Source organism: Macaca thibetana, chromosome 1 (genome assembly GCF_024542745.1).
Source record: "Macaca thibetana thibetana isolate TM-01 chromosome 1, ASM2454274v1, whole genome shotgun sequence".
NCBI lineage: Eukaryota > Metazoa > Chordata > Mammalia > Primates > Cercopithecidae > Macaca > Macaca thibetana.
In genome coordinates, this window is record NC_065578.1 from 82,384,143 (window position 1) to 82,400,435 (window position 16,293).

Genomic DNA, 16,293 nt, shown 5'->3' on the forward strand with positions numbered 1-16,293 from the left:
ATTGATACTCTATCTTATCTTGCAACCTAGTTTTTCTGTCCTTTCATATTAGGGTACTTTTACCTTAAAAACTCAAATATTTGCTCTACTTGAATTTAGAAAATTATTCCAGCAACTACTCCTTAAATAGCTTAAGTAATTATCACTAGATCTTACCTTCATCTTTTCCATGAGAGAAAAGAGAGTGACAGTTCTCAAATTTGGAAAGTGATTCTAGTCTTCATGCTTATCCTATTACTTGCAAGCCAGTCAAAAGGAAGTGCAGTGGATGAAACAAGGAGAAATTCATGGGGCCTAAACGACTGACATTTACCAAGCATCTTACCAAATGTAACTTCAACAACTCTCTACCGTTACATAAGATTTACTTGTTTTCATTCATAGAGTGATTGGACAAAAAGTTGAAACAAGTTCATATCCTAAGCATGATGAATAAGCCATGGCAGCTTCCACAAACTTGAAGGTCAAATGGGCCAGCACAAACGAGTTCAGGCTTTTTTGAAGTGGGTGGTTTGACCCTCTTTATTGTGGAAGCAAAGCAAACAGCCCCAAACCATCAGGTAAGTGAAGCTGGAATACTTGGTATGGTAGGCACTAGGGCTATTTATGTATAATACAGACCTTCTCCTCCAGGCAAATGAGAGATTGTACTTCTCTTCCTTCTTTGAAATTAGGCATGGTCATGAGGTCTGCTCTGGCCTGTGAAAAAATGGGTGGAAGTGATGCATGTCTCACCTAGGTGGAAGCCACAAGAGCCAATGTGAGATGTGCCATGCAACCTTCCACTAAGCACACAATTGCGGCAGTATGGATTGAGCTGAAGCATCTATGAGATGGAGGTCCCTTGGATTGCTATAATGAACAGAGTCCTATTGCTGACCTGTTTTGTTCACATAGCCCGAGTAGAAAATCTATTTATTGTGTCAGATCATTGAGCTTTTGGACTTGTTACCACAGCAAAACCTAGCCTACCCTGACAGATACACAAGCCACCCTCTATTTAGGAAAAGTCACGTTAGGTCACTTAATAGATTTTCCATTTATCTTTGAAGCTCAACATATACCACAAAGTTGCAGAGAAACATATTTGACCCTGAGGAAACCATACAGTTGGTGACCTGAGTAACTGGAGGTGAACAGGGAGTAATTTTCCACTTTACTAATTTCATTTCAAAACAACACAACTCTTAGTAATGCGTTAACCATAGCTTAGCAACCCAGCAACTTTTACAAATTACTAGTAAAAGAATTCTTTAGGAAATGATTTCTGAATATTCCCTATGTCTCTTATACAGAGGAAGTTTACTTAACAAAATTTATACAAGAATTGTAAGTAGAGATTTAAATTGCTTTCACATAGAAAAAAAAATCAGCTTCTTCTGTGGTTATCAAGACTGAGAAGCAGGGATTGCAGATAAGAAAGTTATCATATAACCAGAATGATGCTTTGATTTAGAAAAGAAAGAGAACACATTTTCCAGTGTCTGGCACTATTCAGTTCATTCACCGAGACCATGAAACACAGTTCAATCCTTCGACCTCAGTTTCTTCTTTATGAAAGGGGCAATGGTGCTCACTATAAGAGGACTATAACAGTTCATTGCCATTATTATTGTTGTTGGCTGAGAGATAGGTGTAAGAAAATTTACCAGTCAAAGCTTTAAAATATGGGAGTTGAATGCTTTGTGATTTAGATATTTTTCTTCTTCTTATCTTTCTGTCAAACCCTATCCACTGAAGTTTTGAATGCTTAACTTACGTGATTATTAAAATACTGAAGTCCAGCACAAACAACTCTATCATAATGCAAATCCAGTTTCTATTATCATCTAATAAAATTGTGTGTTAGAGAGAGCAGTATTTGAAGATTTTCCCTTAAAAAAGCACTTGGGCCTGAGCTCTAATAACACAACCCAGATTCCCCATGGTTACAAGCCAAATAGGGGTCTGTGCTTTCATCAGGTACCTCCTTTCTCTTCCTCTCTCTTCTTTCGTATGTTACATTCTGGAGTGATAGTCCTTCATGAAGAAATAAGGGAATGGTGTAGTGTGCCTGCTTTCTCAATAAGTGTGAGGGGATTGTGAAAAGTGGAGATTTTTAAAATATTCTTTTTGACTTTTACATTCAGGGGGTACATGCACAGATTTGTTACATGGTTACATTGTGTGTTGCTGTGGTTTGGTGTACAAATGATTTCGTCACCCAGGTAGTGAGCATAGTACTTGAAAGGTACCTGATAGTTTTGCTACTAAATAGTAGGAAACATTCTCTCCCTCCTCCCACCTGCAATGTTTGGTTTTCAGTTCCTGCATTTATTTGCCTATGATAATCGGCTCCAGCTGCATTCATGTTGCTGCAAAGAACATGATTTCATTTTTTCCTGGATGCATAGTATTCCATGGTGTATATGTACCACATTTTCTTTAGCCATCCACCACTGATGGGCATCTAGGTTGATTCCATGTCTTTGCTATTGTGAATAATGCTGCGATGACCATGTGTGCACGTGCCTGTTTGGTAGAATGATTTCTATTCCTTTGGGTACATACCCAGTGATGGGATTGGTAGATTGTGGCACTTCTGCTTTAAGTTTTTCGAGAATCTCCAAACTGCTTTCCATAGTGGCTGAACTCACTTACATTGCTGCTAAATGGCTTCATTGCATTTGAATCCACATCACTGACTGGACCCTAAGTATTTTTAAGTGTCGGGCCAAAGACAGTCTGCTCAGGCTCCTCTCTATCTTAACAAATCCTTGAATTAAAAATGTTGTGCCTAACAGCAAACTTTTCTTGGGCTATTTTAAGGACCATAAAGGAAAAGAAAACTAAACATTTTTGAGTCTACTATGTGTTGGGTGCTTTTCTAACAGTATCACATTTGACCCTACCAATTCATTGAGTTGGATATTATTAATCCAATTTTTCAAACGAGAAAACTGCTTTTTTGGAGAAGTAGAAAAAAATTCACCAAATTTATCTGTTGTTAGTTCTCTCTTATGTCCAGACTCATGATCTCTCTATGATACCATACAGCTTTCTTTAAGGAAATTACAATTTAAATAAGTCAAGCAATTTACCCTACCTCTACAAACCTCAGTTATGTCCTTTGGAACATAATGATAATTATAATTCATAAAATCGGGGAAAAGTAAATAGAGGAACAAACAGGATTAATTGTACAATGAAAAATGCACATAGGCTGTTCTGTAAGATAAGAGTAAAGGAATATGATAGGAGTGTTTGTGTAGAAATGAAGTAGGATGGAAACTTCAAGGTGAAGTGTGGTCAAGTTCCTTTTACTCTAGAATTTCAGAATTTTGTATTTTACTATATGATAAATGATGAATGATTGATTAGTTATTAGGTGAGGTACAAGGTAGTAGACAAATATGAAACCTGAACATTATCTGTATAATGTATTTTGACATGATTATTTCTTCAAGGATCTGCTGTTATCACTAGCGGACTTATTGCCCAGAATGTGGACCAATGGTTAGAAGACTTCACATTGGAATCCTGGGTCTGCCATTAAATAATAAGGAATAAGCACTACCTCATAAGCTCTTACTCTCATCATTTATAAAGTGATGATTTAAAAATAAGTCTTTCCTATGTTGTGATTCTAAGGATGCAATGTAATAAAGCATTTAAGATCATAGGACTTTGGGGGCAAAAGAAACTGGCCTACATAGTCCTCTTTTAGTTATGTTTTAGCTCTTTTATCTGAGAAAAAATAAAATCTCTTTAAATCTCAGTTTCAATAACTGGAGAATAGGGAAAATAATAATTCATTCCTCATACGGTTGTTGAGAGCATTAACAATAGATGAAATTCTGCATATATATAATTCAAGGCTTGGCATACAGATTGTTTTAAAAAAATATGTAATTATAGTGAGTAATACACTCATAGGCATTCCACAAGGAGACATCCAAGTGTGGTGTCAGTCTTTCTAAGTTTGACAAACAAGTAAGCTGTTTAAAGCCTTTTACCCTCTAGAATGAGAGGTTGGGATTACTGTGGACTACAAAGATGTGTGGCAAACAATATTTTATATTCTTCTTGGATGTTCTCCTCTTCTCAATTGCCCAGAATATAAATTCATATTTTGGGGGGACTGTTTGTGTTTTGACTATTAAAAACATAAGCTGATTTAGGGCATGCAGTGAGGAGTACTGAAGGCAAAAAACCCATGATGAGACCCCTTTCAACAGCCTCTCATCTAGGGAAAAAGGCACACGCTGCGTGTCAGCCCAGCCCACCCTGGGAGAGGAAAAGATTACTAGTGGAGTAGTAATGTTAAAGAGAATAAAACGTGAGTGTTTTTTTTTTTGGGGGGAGGGACCATTAACACTTTTCAAAAATACACAAAACCAACTTGAAGTTCAATTAAGGGCTGCAAAAGGGAGAAGAGTGTGCTGTATCTTCAGCATCTGGACCCGAACCCGAACTAGTACATGAAGTAATACATATCTGTCACTGACAGCTTTCTTGGCTATTTTTAATTCAGTCTAATTAGTCATGTCTTCTCCTGCAAGTATAAGAATCAGTCAGAATGTGGATAAGAGTTGTGAAACTACCTTTTGGAGAACTCCTTTGCATATTATTGTAGAAGACAACCATAAAGTCCTATAAATGATAGTCCCCATAAATGTCAACCCAGATAATTTGACTGATGTCAAGAAGCAGAGGTTGGATGAGCTGTCATAGATATTGGGGTTGAATATAGCACATGACATCAAAATCATGGCTTTGTAAACATTTCCCTCTTTGCATGCAGATTTAATTATCTTGCACCCCAGAGAAGAGCAAAACTGGGACCAGCATCATTTCAAAGGAAAGAAAAATGTGTTCCTATTTTTACAGCCTTGTAAAAGCAAGGAAATGTCTGAAGAGAAGAAAAAATAGTTTCGAAGAAGAATGCAATATGCCCCAACCCAAACTTATTCAAGATGTCATTCCTGGATAGAATTCTACACTCTCAGCATTAGACAGACTGCTTAAGCCAAGGCGGGTTCTACATAGACTGTCATCTGAACATGATATTGATGGATCGTTTTTACAAACAGGCTGGACTGCAATGAAAAGCCTTGTGAATGTGCTAAGACCACTTTAAGAAGTCACTGGAGACCAAAGTGCCTGAAGGAGAGGATCTAAGCCAAGTCCTATGAACAGTTCATAATATATGAATAATGAAGCACTTCAGGAAAAAAAAAAACATATATATATAAGATGAAGATATTCCCAAAGACATTTCTTGTGTCACTAATATTTTCGAGAACCCTCCTAGCTGCAACCTTATTAGGTGTTTCAGGATATGCAGTACGTTTTCTTCATGACACTCTGATCCACAGTTCTTTTTTTTTTTCTCTCAAGTCACATAGAACAGGTTTCCATTGTACTAAAGCAGGTAGAAGTCTTGTCTGAAATAAGCTTGAGACAATATAATGAATCAACTCAATGTAGAAACATTATACACACACGTGTAACTAGAACTGTTGGCACCTTTCAGGGGCAATAAGGAAAGAGAGGATATTGATGAAATAAAAAATCTGCCTTCTTGCAAATGGAAAACCTGCAACTATTGCAAACAATCCTACCCAGGACCTAATTTCAACACAAAACGTATGACTCAGACCAAAAGGCATTTGGTCATTTTTTGCTCACTCACCTGCCCAATTATAATTTTTCTTGGAGCTTTAATATTCAATTGCAAGTTCTTGAATGGAAATGTAAGGCTTTGGCAATATATTAACATAAATTATTATCTAGTTTACTAATGTATCATCACTTAAATTAGGTTTTATAAGAGGAGTTTGTCATTGTTCACTCCCAGAGATTTTAAGTTCAAAAGAAATGAACTGAAATGGCTATATTTAAATTGCAGATGACTATTTAAAAAGATTCTGGTTAGAGCATGTTCAGATAAAATATAAAGACAGGGTATCACCATTTTTCAAATATAATCTTCAGCTGTAGTTACCAACATATGCTTGCCATTGGATTATAGAAAGGAAAAGTAGGAAGAAGTTTAAGTGGTCATCCTGTCCATTTTTTTGGCATTTAAGTCTTTATTTAAAACAAACAAACAAAGCAAACAAACAAAAAACGAAACATAAGACAGAACTTCCATATACCCTCTTGGCAAGTTCTTTTAGAACATTTGAAAGCCTATTCCTTTAGTCGTATGTTCACTGAATATTAAACATCACTGTTTACCATTCTTATAAGTAGCCATTTGCATGGTTAAGACTTAATTGTATTTATTTATAGACGGTTTTTCAGTTGCTGAGTCACATTCTTATATGCCGACTTTGATCTTCCTACAAAATTCTTTTGTGATAGACAGGGCAGGTCAACCCTCAGGCGCAAGGGCAGAGTTTATATTTTTCATCACTGATGCCAAACATATAGAATGTGCTTATTGGTATTTCTTGAATAAATGGTCCCATTTTACAGGTAAGGAAACGGTGAGGAAGAGGTTATATGATTGCATTCAGGTCTTAGGTCTTAATCTCAGATTGTCTGCCTCCGCAGAATGTTGACTGTGACACTGTACATTTATCCATTTTGATTCCTATTTTGAATGGTGACCCTTTTAAGCCTTGTTGCATTTGTCTAACTATAATTCTTTTTTTTTTTTTTTTTTTTTTTTTTTTTACTGAGAATTTCAGGGTAAAAAAGACACTTGCCAAAAAACCTAAGGGAATGCAGAGAATGACCATATGAAACTGAACAGTGCTGACTTCTATACTGTACTATTTGGCAGGGTTATTGAATGAGTATGGGAATGGGTGCCTATCCAGGAGAGGTATCTGTAGAAAAGAGCCACTAGAAGTCATTCGGATTAAAATATCTCTTCTCATATAAATATTTGAGCACTTAGAAATTAATTTGGACTAGCAAACTCCTCCTTTTAAAAGCAAATATCCTGGGAAGATCACATCTCTAAGTCATAGTGACAATTATTTTAATAATCACATGAATATCAAGCTGAAAATAAGTAATTCAGGAAATGGGGGTTTTGCTAGGCAGAGGAAGAAGAGATCATTTGAGAGCATTGAGGATATTAAGCACCAGTGGTAAGGGAAGAACTTTGTACAGCTAGAAAGCATTAGAAAGGCTGTGAATATTCAGAAAGTTGAAGGCAAATAGGAGGTCAATAGGTAATTGTACACTAGAGGTGACTTATGCACTGGGCCCTGGATAGCAGCCGTGTGTTACTGAAAATTATCTTCTGTACATGGCTGTTAACTTTGGATATTTAGATTCCAAATAATTTTTAGGGATACAGATATATGTCTCCTTAAGTCAGCTCTGTGTCTCTGCAGTAAGTCACTGCTACATTAAAGCCAGAGCTGTCCTAATCGGTTGCTATAATGTACAGGCACACACACATACATGCACACATACACACATACACATACACACAAGCAGGCACTAATAAGAAAGATGAGAAGAAAGGGCTAATTTCCAGACACTTGTCAATTCTAATTTTAAAAGATCTAACACTCCCTCTCTTAAGATCCTTTCCTTTTTGTCTTTCTCAACTTCCCTTCTCATTCATCCATTCAACTAGTATTTTCTATGCTCAAATTATCTGCAAAGTATTGTGTTGAATCTTAGAGATTTTGTAATGAACCAACCGACTCCTGCATCAAGGAGCTCAAATTCCAGTGTGGTGCTGTAATGAGAATATAGATAGAATGGTATGGGAGCAAGAAAAGTGTAGTCCTTACTGAGCTGGAGTGTTAGGAAATCGTTAGGAGATCATGTTAGTTGAGTCTTTCTTTTCAGGTGGGGTTCACATTTCTGCAAGTTATCAACTCATTTGTTTCTGAGGCTCTGTTAAGTTCTTGCTAAACCCAAATTCTCCCTACAGGAAAAATCCTACAGAGGCTGATAAATCTAATTATCATTTAGGCATTGAATTTTAGCCATCAAACCACTATACCATTTCAGGGAAATCTACAGCCATTTTTCTTCACCTAATGACAAAGGTATACATGAAGTTAGTCAATAGCGGTCAACATATTCCTCTAACGAAAGAAAAAAGATAGGTTTTTAAATGTTGAATTATCCAAACTTTTTCATAATTTCAGTTCTCATGTTTCAAATTCATTTAAATATGGATTTATCACTCTGACCCTTGCAGTTCTTTATTTGGTAAATACATACAAATGCAAGCTCTGCATAATGATTTAATGAATGAAAGACCAACAGCGTGACCTTAACTGGTTTTTTATTTTTCTTAGTAGTCTACCTCTTGATAGAAGAGTAAAACAGGATCTGCTTTACATAATCAGTTTCAGGCCATTAATATTTGAAAGATTTTTCTAGGCGTTTGTTGGAAAACACTTTTACATTATAAGCACTTTGTGGTATGGTCACTTTTTAAGGTTTAGGAACTGTCTGTCTATGTCTAAGAATTACTTAGAGATATTATTAAGACTTAAGCTGCCAAGTCACTTATATGCAAGTTGGGTGGGGAGTGTGTGGGAGGGAGAAAAACGTTGAATTGTTTTGTTGCTGTTAGTTCAATAAAGTGAAGAAACAAAAATGGGGATGATCTCCTGGATTTGTAGAAACAATGAGATACAGCATATGATAGAATGAGGGAGTCCAAGGAGGGGGGCTGAATGGTTCCCAGCCCCAACAAATGTGTGTAATGGGCCCTAAATTTAAAAGGAAAATAAAAACTTCCTAGGTGACTAATGTAGTCAAAATGAAAAATTAAAGCAGGTTAACAAGCTGCAGAGTGCATTCTTATTCAGCCAGCAGAAATCAGTCATTGGAGCTTTCAAGAGATAAGAGAAACTATTGACAGGCTTGAGGAGAGCAGCTGAAATTACACAGTCACTCCACACTCTTTATACATTTGTCACTAGTGGATGTAAATATTTATGGCTCAGATGACAAACGACTTACCTTATTTGGTGATTTGAGGCTCTGGTGCAATTCCAGGGTCACCAGAGTGGTGTTAAGTTTCCGCTGAGATCTGGGCTGGATTAAGGCTAGGGAGTCGTAGCAGCTGCAAATGAAAATGTGTCATAACCCATTCCCACCCCTATAATCCTCCAACTTTCACACATGTCCCCAAACCAACCCCCTGCCCCCCACCAGAAAAAAAAAATAAGAAAATCTGTGCCTTGGGTTGTAAGGGGAAACTCCAATATCTGGAATTTAAAAGAATGTGGAGTGCAGAGAAGGAGCTAAACTAAGCACGTTCAGAGTGCATAAAATTAAAACACACCAACCTCATCTGTTGAACAGCATGGTGCTCTGGCAGTTCATAAGCAAATGTTTAATAATATTTATAGTTCAGCTAAATAAGGAATTAATAAAGAAAAAAGTGGATTGTCCTGGATGAGATCAACTCGGTATGCTCTCCCAGATGTTGATTTTAGGTTTAGGTAGCATAGAATCACCTATGCTCACCAAAGAGTGCAGGAGAGTTCGGTAAAGGAGCTCAGCCCAGGGAAGGCCTTTAAAGAGATATTATTTACCTGCTTTCCTATGCTTCGACAAAATTCTGTGCCACTGGTCAGGCAAACAACACTCCTTCCTTTTGTTTTCCAACTGTGATCCTTGGTTACACCCACAAGGATGTGCAGAAAAATCTACTTAAAGTGGTCTTTTAGGGGTAGAACTTACACCAGATAAGTTATAATTACAGAATATTAGAGACCCTTCTGTCCTAGATACTGGGTCTTGAAACTATTAATACCTTAAGTGGATTTTTAACCCCCTGAAGTTGACTACACTGCTGTGTATCCAGACTTAAAGCTGCCCTGAGGTTCTCTTGAAGGTACATTTTCTCAACTGACAGCTCCCAGGTTTGAGGAAATAAGTCTATAGTCATGAATACATACATCTATTCTATGATCAAGGCATTTTTATACTACTACTTGGGGGAAAATGACTAGAAAGCCTTCTTTTATAAAGAAAAACATTATAAACATTTCAAGAATTACGTGGAAATTACGATAAATTTTCCTTTAAATTATCTTTTGTGCATCAAGAGATCCACCTTTATATGCAACTTTTTTCTACCCAACACAGGTAAGTACAACAGAAATTGAAGTTGTGGTGGCCATGGTGATTCCCTATGTAGATCCCCTTTTGAGAAAGAACTTGCTGTTTAAGTTCCCCTTCAAGAGAGACTTGTCCCAGCTGCTAAGGTTGCTGTTGGCAGGCAAGTGTCAGCTGGCAGCCCCTTCAGGGATGGCTTCAGCTGCAGAGAACTTTCTTGCCTAAGGCAATGCCCTTAAGAAAGCAGCCCGCTTCAAATGACTGATGGAGTGTTTATACAAATGCCAGGTCATTTCAGCCAACACATGACAACATTAAGATATGGTTTTAGCTCTAAAGTATCTCCACGAGGCTGGTCATTGGGCTGAGGCTGTCATTAGGCCAGCATCACTCCTTCCAGAACCACTTCCTTCTTCTCCCTTCTATAGTTGTTGATTCACCTCATGGTCTATCTCAGTTTCCTTTTCAGAAAACCCAACCTATGACACATGGTCATAGACAAAGGTCAAGATGTTGGCTCCAGCTTTAGGGGAGAAAGGAACTTGCGCGCTGACTTGGCCTCCCGGTAGAGATAATGATCTGCTTGTAGAATTTCTCCATCAAAGAGTTAGGCAATGGATGACTGTCTCTCTAAATCAGGGACAGATCATTTAGAACTAAGGATGGCATAGAAGTCCTAATCTTGATTTTCTTATTTCTCAATCTCAGCAAGCTGTTGTTGCTCTAGGATTTAAATATGTGGAAGCTATCTGTAGAATTCACCTGAGCCAAATAAACTTTGGTAAAGACAATAATTTTAAAAGAATGAACATGCATATATCCTATCCTAGCTTTGCTTGGCAATTTTGGTGTGCTCAGTTTATTCATCTTTGTCTTTAGATATGTTCGCTGCGTTTCTTTATCTCAAGCTCCAGAATCAATCCTCGTCCCCAAAATGGATGATTTAAACGCCTCTAAACCACTGACTAAGCAGGATAAGCCTTTGTATGGTTCAACTTGGGTCTTAAGTGCCCTGATTTCTTTGAGACTCAGCTTTTAATTTGTTTTCTTGAGAGTAAATCTCAAAAATGTAGCCTAAAATATATACCAGGAATAAACGCTCTACTGCTACATGACAATCTCTGCCTATGAAATCCTAGTTCCTCTTTTGTACCTCCCCACTGGCTATCAGTGACCTGTAGAGTTTCTTGAAGATCAGGTGAGAGTATCAGTCAAAGAAAATCGTTACCCAAAGGCCAAGGAACTTGCATTCTTATCCCTGAATGGCCTAATTATATTAGTAGAATAAAATTTCCATTTCTACTCATAAATAATTTCTAAGGGAAAAAAGGCCATAGCTTGATAAAATTAAAGGTTTATGGGTCAAGCCACCTTTAAACTCAGCTACTATTTTTCACAGCGTAGGTCTTTATTCCTCCCTTTCCCGTATCTAACCCCTACCCCATTACCGATTTGATCAAGCACAAAGAAGAAACAGATTCAAGTTCAATTGGCCTAGTCTGGCTGAAAATAATCTGGGGAGAAAAAAAAGGTCAAGACCATAGCAAAGTTCTTTTCATTAAGAAGATGTAATAAGCAGAGCATAAACACTCTGTGATCGCTAAGAGCATGGAATAATATTCACATTGACAGAATCTTAGCATAAATAAAAGAGTTTCATTAAATTGAAATGAAAAAGTTCAGTGACCCTTACCACATCCAAGGATATTCCTGGAATTTAGCAAAAAGGAGAAAAATATATATATATATATAAAGAGAATGTTTTCAAGACTTCTTTCTAAAATGATTGTGGCAATTACAGGCACAATCTGGCAGGAGGTGCCATGGATCTTGCCACCCAGGCAAGATTCATCTCATTGGTCACCTCTTTGCTCCATCTCTGAGATTTCCTCTTTCATTTCTTAAAAATGATGCTATGTTTCTCTCTTGCTTACATCTATCAAACCTAATTTTTGGAACTTTTCTTCCTGTGCTGTACTTGATTAAATGGAGTCTTAACCCCTTTTATCTTGTTGGAATTATATCATATGGCCAGACATTTCTCTTTCTGCCTGGAGTCTTAATGGCTGGCTCATTCCTTATATGTTTTTTTCACTAACCTTTTACCATCATCAATATTGGCAGAAGAATGTACTTAATACGAATACATTTACAAATATAAAATATATTTATTTTTTCTCAAACTCAAACTTCACAATTCTGGGAAAGAACACAAACTGTCAGGGAGCCTTGAGCTAAGCGGCTTCCATGGAGTTAGATATCCTGGCTTTCTTTACACAGGGGGCAATGACAGGGGAGGAAAGCTGGGGGACAAACGAAGGAGGGGTCTTCCTAAAACATACTCTCAATTGCATGCAGTGATTTTTTGATGCATGAAAACTCTTTAGGCATTTAACTTTTGTTGTCAGATAAATTTCTGGCAATATAAAGATGACGCAGACCTCTTGAGAATTAATATCTAAAAATAAGTTTCTGGCCCCAAACCTCAGTTCAGTAGTTTAAAAAAAAAAAAAAAAAATCATCTGGCCTGCCATGGTGACTCACGCAAAGTGCTGTAATCCCAGCACTTTGGGAGGCCGAGGTGGGCAGATCATTTGAGGTCAGGAATTCGAGACCAGCCTGACCAACATGGAGAAACCCCGTCCCTACTAAAAAAATTACAAAGTTAGCCGGGCGTGGAGGTGCATGCCTGTGATCCTAGCTACTCAGGAAGCTGAGACAGGAGAATTGCTTGAACCCGGGAGGCAGAGGTTGCCATGAGTCGAGATTGCACCATTGCACTCCAGCCTGGACAACAAGAGTAAAACTCCATCTCAAAAAAAAAAAAAAAAAATCATCTGACCCTATAGGTGTAAGTTTGTGAATAGTTAAAAGAACAGCCTTAGCTGCTGTTTCATTTTTTATCTGGCATTATTGCAACTCTGTCACTGAACATCTTGAGTTTGTTTTGCATATCATCAACTGTATGAGATGAAGATTTTTTTTTTATCCTTTATTAACTATATAATCAAAGTCTCAGGCCCTGCGTGATTCCCCAAAATCTGTGGTTTTCAGATCAGCAGTGCCCTAGTTCAAGAAGAAAATTGCTTTCAGCCAGTATTATTCAAAGAGTCTTGTTTCCATTTTATCTTTTATTTAACACTGCTGTGTCATCTAGGGGCCCGTTCACAAGGACTCCAATTATTTGATAGGCAGCAGCCAGTGACATTTTTCTCTCGTTTTCTCATCTGATAGGCACAAGTTAAAAATTATTTTTATTAAAAAATTAGGCACCTGCTTAGAGGTTGGGGAAGTTTACATGAGGGCCACAAAGATTTCACTGTGAAGCAAATTCTTGAAAAAAGAAAAGGTCTCTCTGAAATGAAGAATTCTGCACAATTACCTGAAGGGAGCCCATAGCCAAGGCTTAAACCACCTAACTTTTATCTCTCTCTTGATCCCTTGATGACTGACAGATTGATAGCAACCTAATATACCTAGTGTTTGAACAAAGGCCCTCAGTTACTTCTTGGCAAAAGTACAAATAAGCCACTGGCTTTTCTTTTGTCTTGAATTTTCCTCAGTCAACTTCATTCAGGCACTGGTTATAAAAGCCAATCCAAAAGTTGTTTTTAAAAGTTACTAGATGATTGTCCTTTAAGAATGGATAATCTTTCATAAAATGTCGAAGCATGCCTCTGCTTTTTGGCACACCTCTAACCGGGTCTACACCTTGATGATGATGACATTTTTAAGTCAAATGTGGGCCGAACACGCAGTTTATAGGAATCATTTATTCCCTGCCATAACCCTATGAAGTAGGCCTTATCATTCCTACCTTAGAGAAAGTAAACAGGCACTATCATTCCCATCTTATAAGAAATTGAGGTGTGAGATGTTAAGTAACTTGCACAAACTTGTATATATAGTAGTTAGTAAATCCAGAGTTAGACTCGAGAAAGTCAAAACTACAAAAGCTATGCTCATGAACACTTCGCCCCACTGCATTTTCTACTTATCCTCATCTACTTATCTAACCATCTATTTATGTTTTTGTGAAATACATGATCATGGTAAAAATACCAATAACACTAAAAAATAAAATATTTGTTTATTTTCCCTCAGTCAAAGGCAGAAGCTTATCTTGACTATCACTTAAAGCCTCATTTATTCTCTTCCAGAATTCACATTTTCTTTTTCTCATTCATTCACTCTTTGTCATTTTATATCCTACTTTTTAATTTAACATTATACATGAGCCTTTTATGTCATTAAACATAATATTCTTTAAAAAACTGATCTTAATGGTAACACAATATTCTATTAAATGGCCATATTTGACATATATTTTATGTTGAGAAATAAGATCTTTTCCTTCTGGGAAGTACACATTACTTATTCTCTTTCCTTTCCCACAGAGTCCAGGTGTGAGCACATAACTCAGGCCTGGTCAATCAAAATGCCATATATTTTAACCACTTTTCCTTTTTTTTTTTTTTTTTTTTTTTGAGATTGGCATGTAACTCAAAGTGTTTTAATATGAACTCTCAAAAATATTTACTAGATCTGTTGGAAAGACGCTCTTTTTGTTAATGTTCCTAAGTTGACAAGTCTAGAGTTTCTGGTGAGTGGCTCTCTGAGAATGGAGCTATCACTGCAGAGAGCTGGTTAAAGTCCTAAGAGCTAAGTTCTGCATTGTGTTGCCAGATAGCTAGATTGAGCCTTACCTGATGTTAGCTTTCATCCTGAACTTTCACTTTTTTGTATAAACAGCAAGTGCCAAGATCATGAAATAGGAGCCTGCTTTCATGCCTGAAGAATAGAGAGAGGCCAGTGTGGTGTGTGAGGCAAGGAAAATGGCAAGAGATAAGCACAGAGAGAGCACAGGACCAGGGCCAATCATACAGTGTCTTCTACTCTCTGATTCTGTGGATTTGACTGCATTAGATACTTTATATAAATGAAATGATTATCTGTCCTATATCTGTCTTATTTCATTTAGCATAATGTCCTCAAGGTTCATCCATATTGGTACATATTGTAAAATTTTATTCATTTTTAAGGCTGGATAGATAATGTCACCAATCATTAGAGAAATGCAAATCAAAGCCATCATGAAATCCCTCATAATTTATCTTTGAATTCGTGATTTGTAAGTGAAGTCCAATAGGATATTGGAGCATATACTTGGGTCTAGGAACCTCAGTTTATATGTGATTTGCCTCTCTCAGCTTCTCTGCCTCCTTGCAAGGTATTCTCAGCTGTCGCTAACCCACCACCACCGAAGAACTGGTGCCTCTGTTGCCCTGCCTGCTGTGGGGTCCTGGGTGCAGCTACAGGGAAGGTGGAAGTCAGGCACATGCCCTGTGTAGTGAATCTCAGTGAATCTGAGCACATGGAAGGGTCTGCACTTGCCTATGACTATCCCTATGCCCAAGAGAGGTGATATTCAATGGCAAATAAATTCAATGGCTTTATGAAGGGTTACAAGAGATTCCTAGGATTAGAAAAAAAGAAATCTTTTTCCCGCTTTGTGAATAAAGGGCTTCACAAATTTTGTGACCAGCCGTATATAAAAAGTTCATTTCAATAGTTTAAGGAATCAGTGCATAGTTAGGATATAAAAAGGGCCAGACTAAGCTGTTCTCTTATGTAAAGGAGGATTTTGAAGGGAGACTAGAATTGATGTATACTTTTTAGTGTTTCTTTGTTGGAGGAGAATGGATTAATCTGAGCATTTTTGAATGTCAGTGGGCAGGAATCAGCGGAGAGGGAGGTAATAAGAGGGAAGTAATGAATCATGGAACAAAGCACTGGGGAGACTAGAGAAGATAGAAGGGTCTCACCATATCAGAACCCTTCAAGCAGAATCGTGAGCACATTTAACACTGAAATAAGTAACCAATGAATAGATTGGCTGAACATCTCTCATCCGAGTGCTAGGCATTCCCTGTGGGGGGCCTGACTGACTACAAACAGGAAACAAGAGGAGAAAAGCCCCATCGTCAGAAAATGGATGTTAAAGTTTGAAAAAGAAAGTAAAGGTAGGTGGTACCTCTGAAGCCTGAGAGTGAACACAAGAGCTTATGACATGTGGCCTGAATATATTCAGTCATTTGAAAGGCAAGGTCATCATAAGAGAAAATAAGCAAAGGAAGTGAACAGGGATGTAAAGAGAGAAGACACCATTTAGAGAGATGATTATGAGCATTTCCAACCAATGGAAAGGTTCCATATGAGGTCACATGGCATGCGTTTGTAGTAGGCCAGTACTTTGCT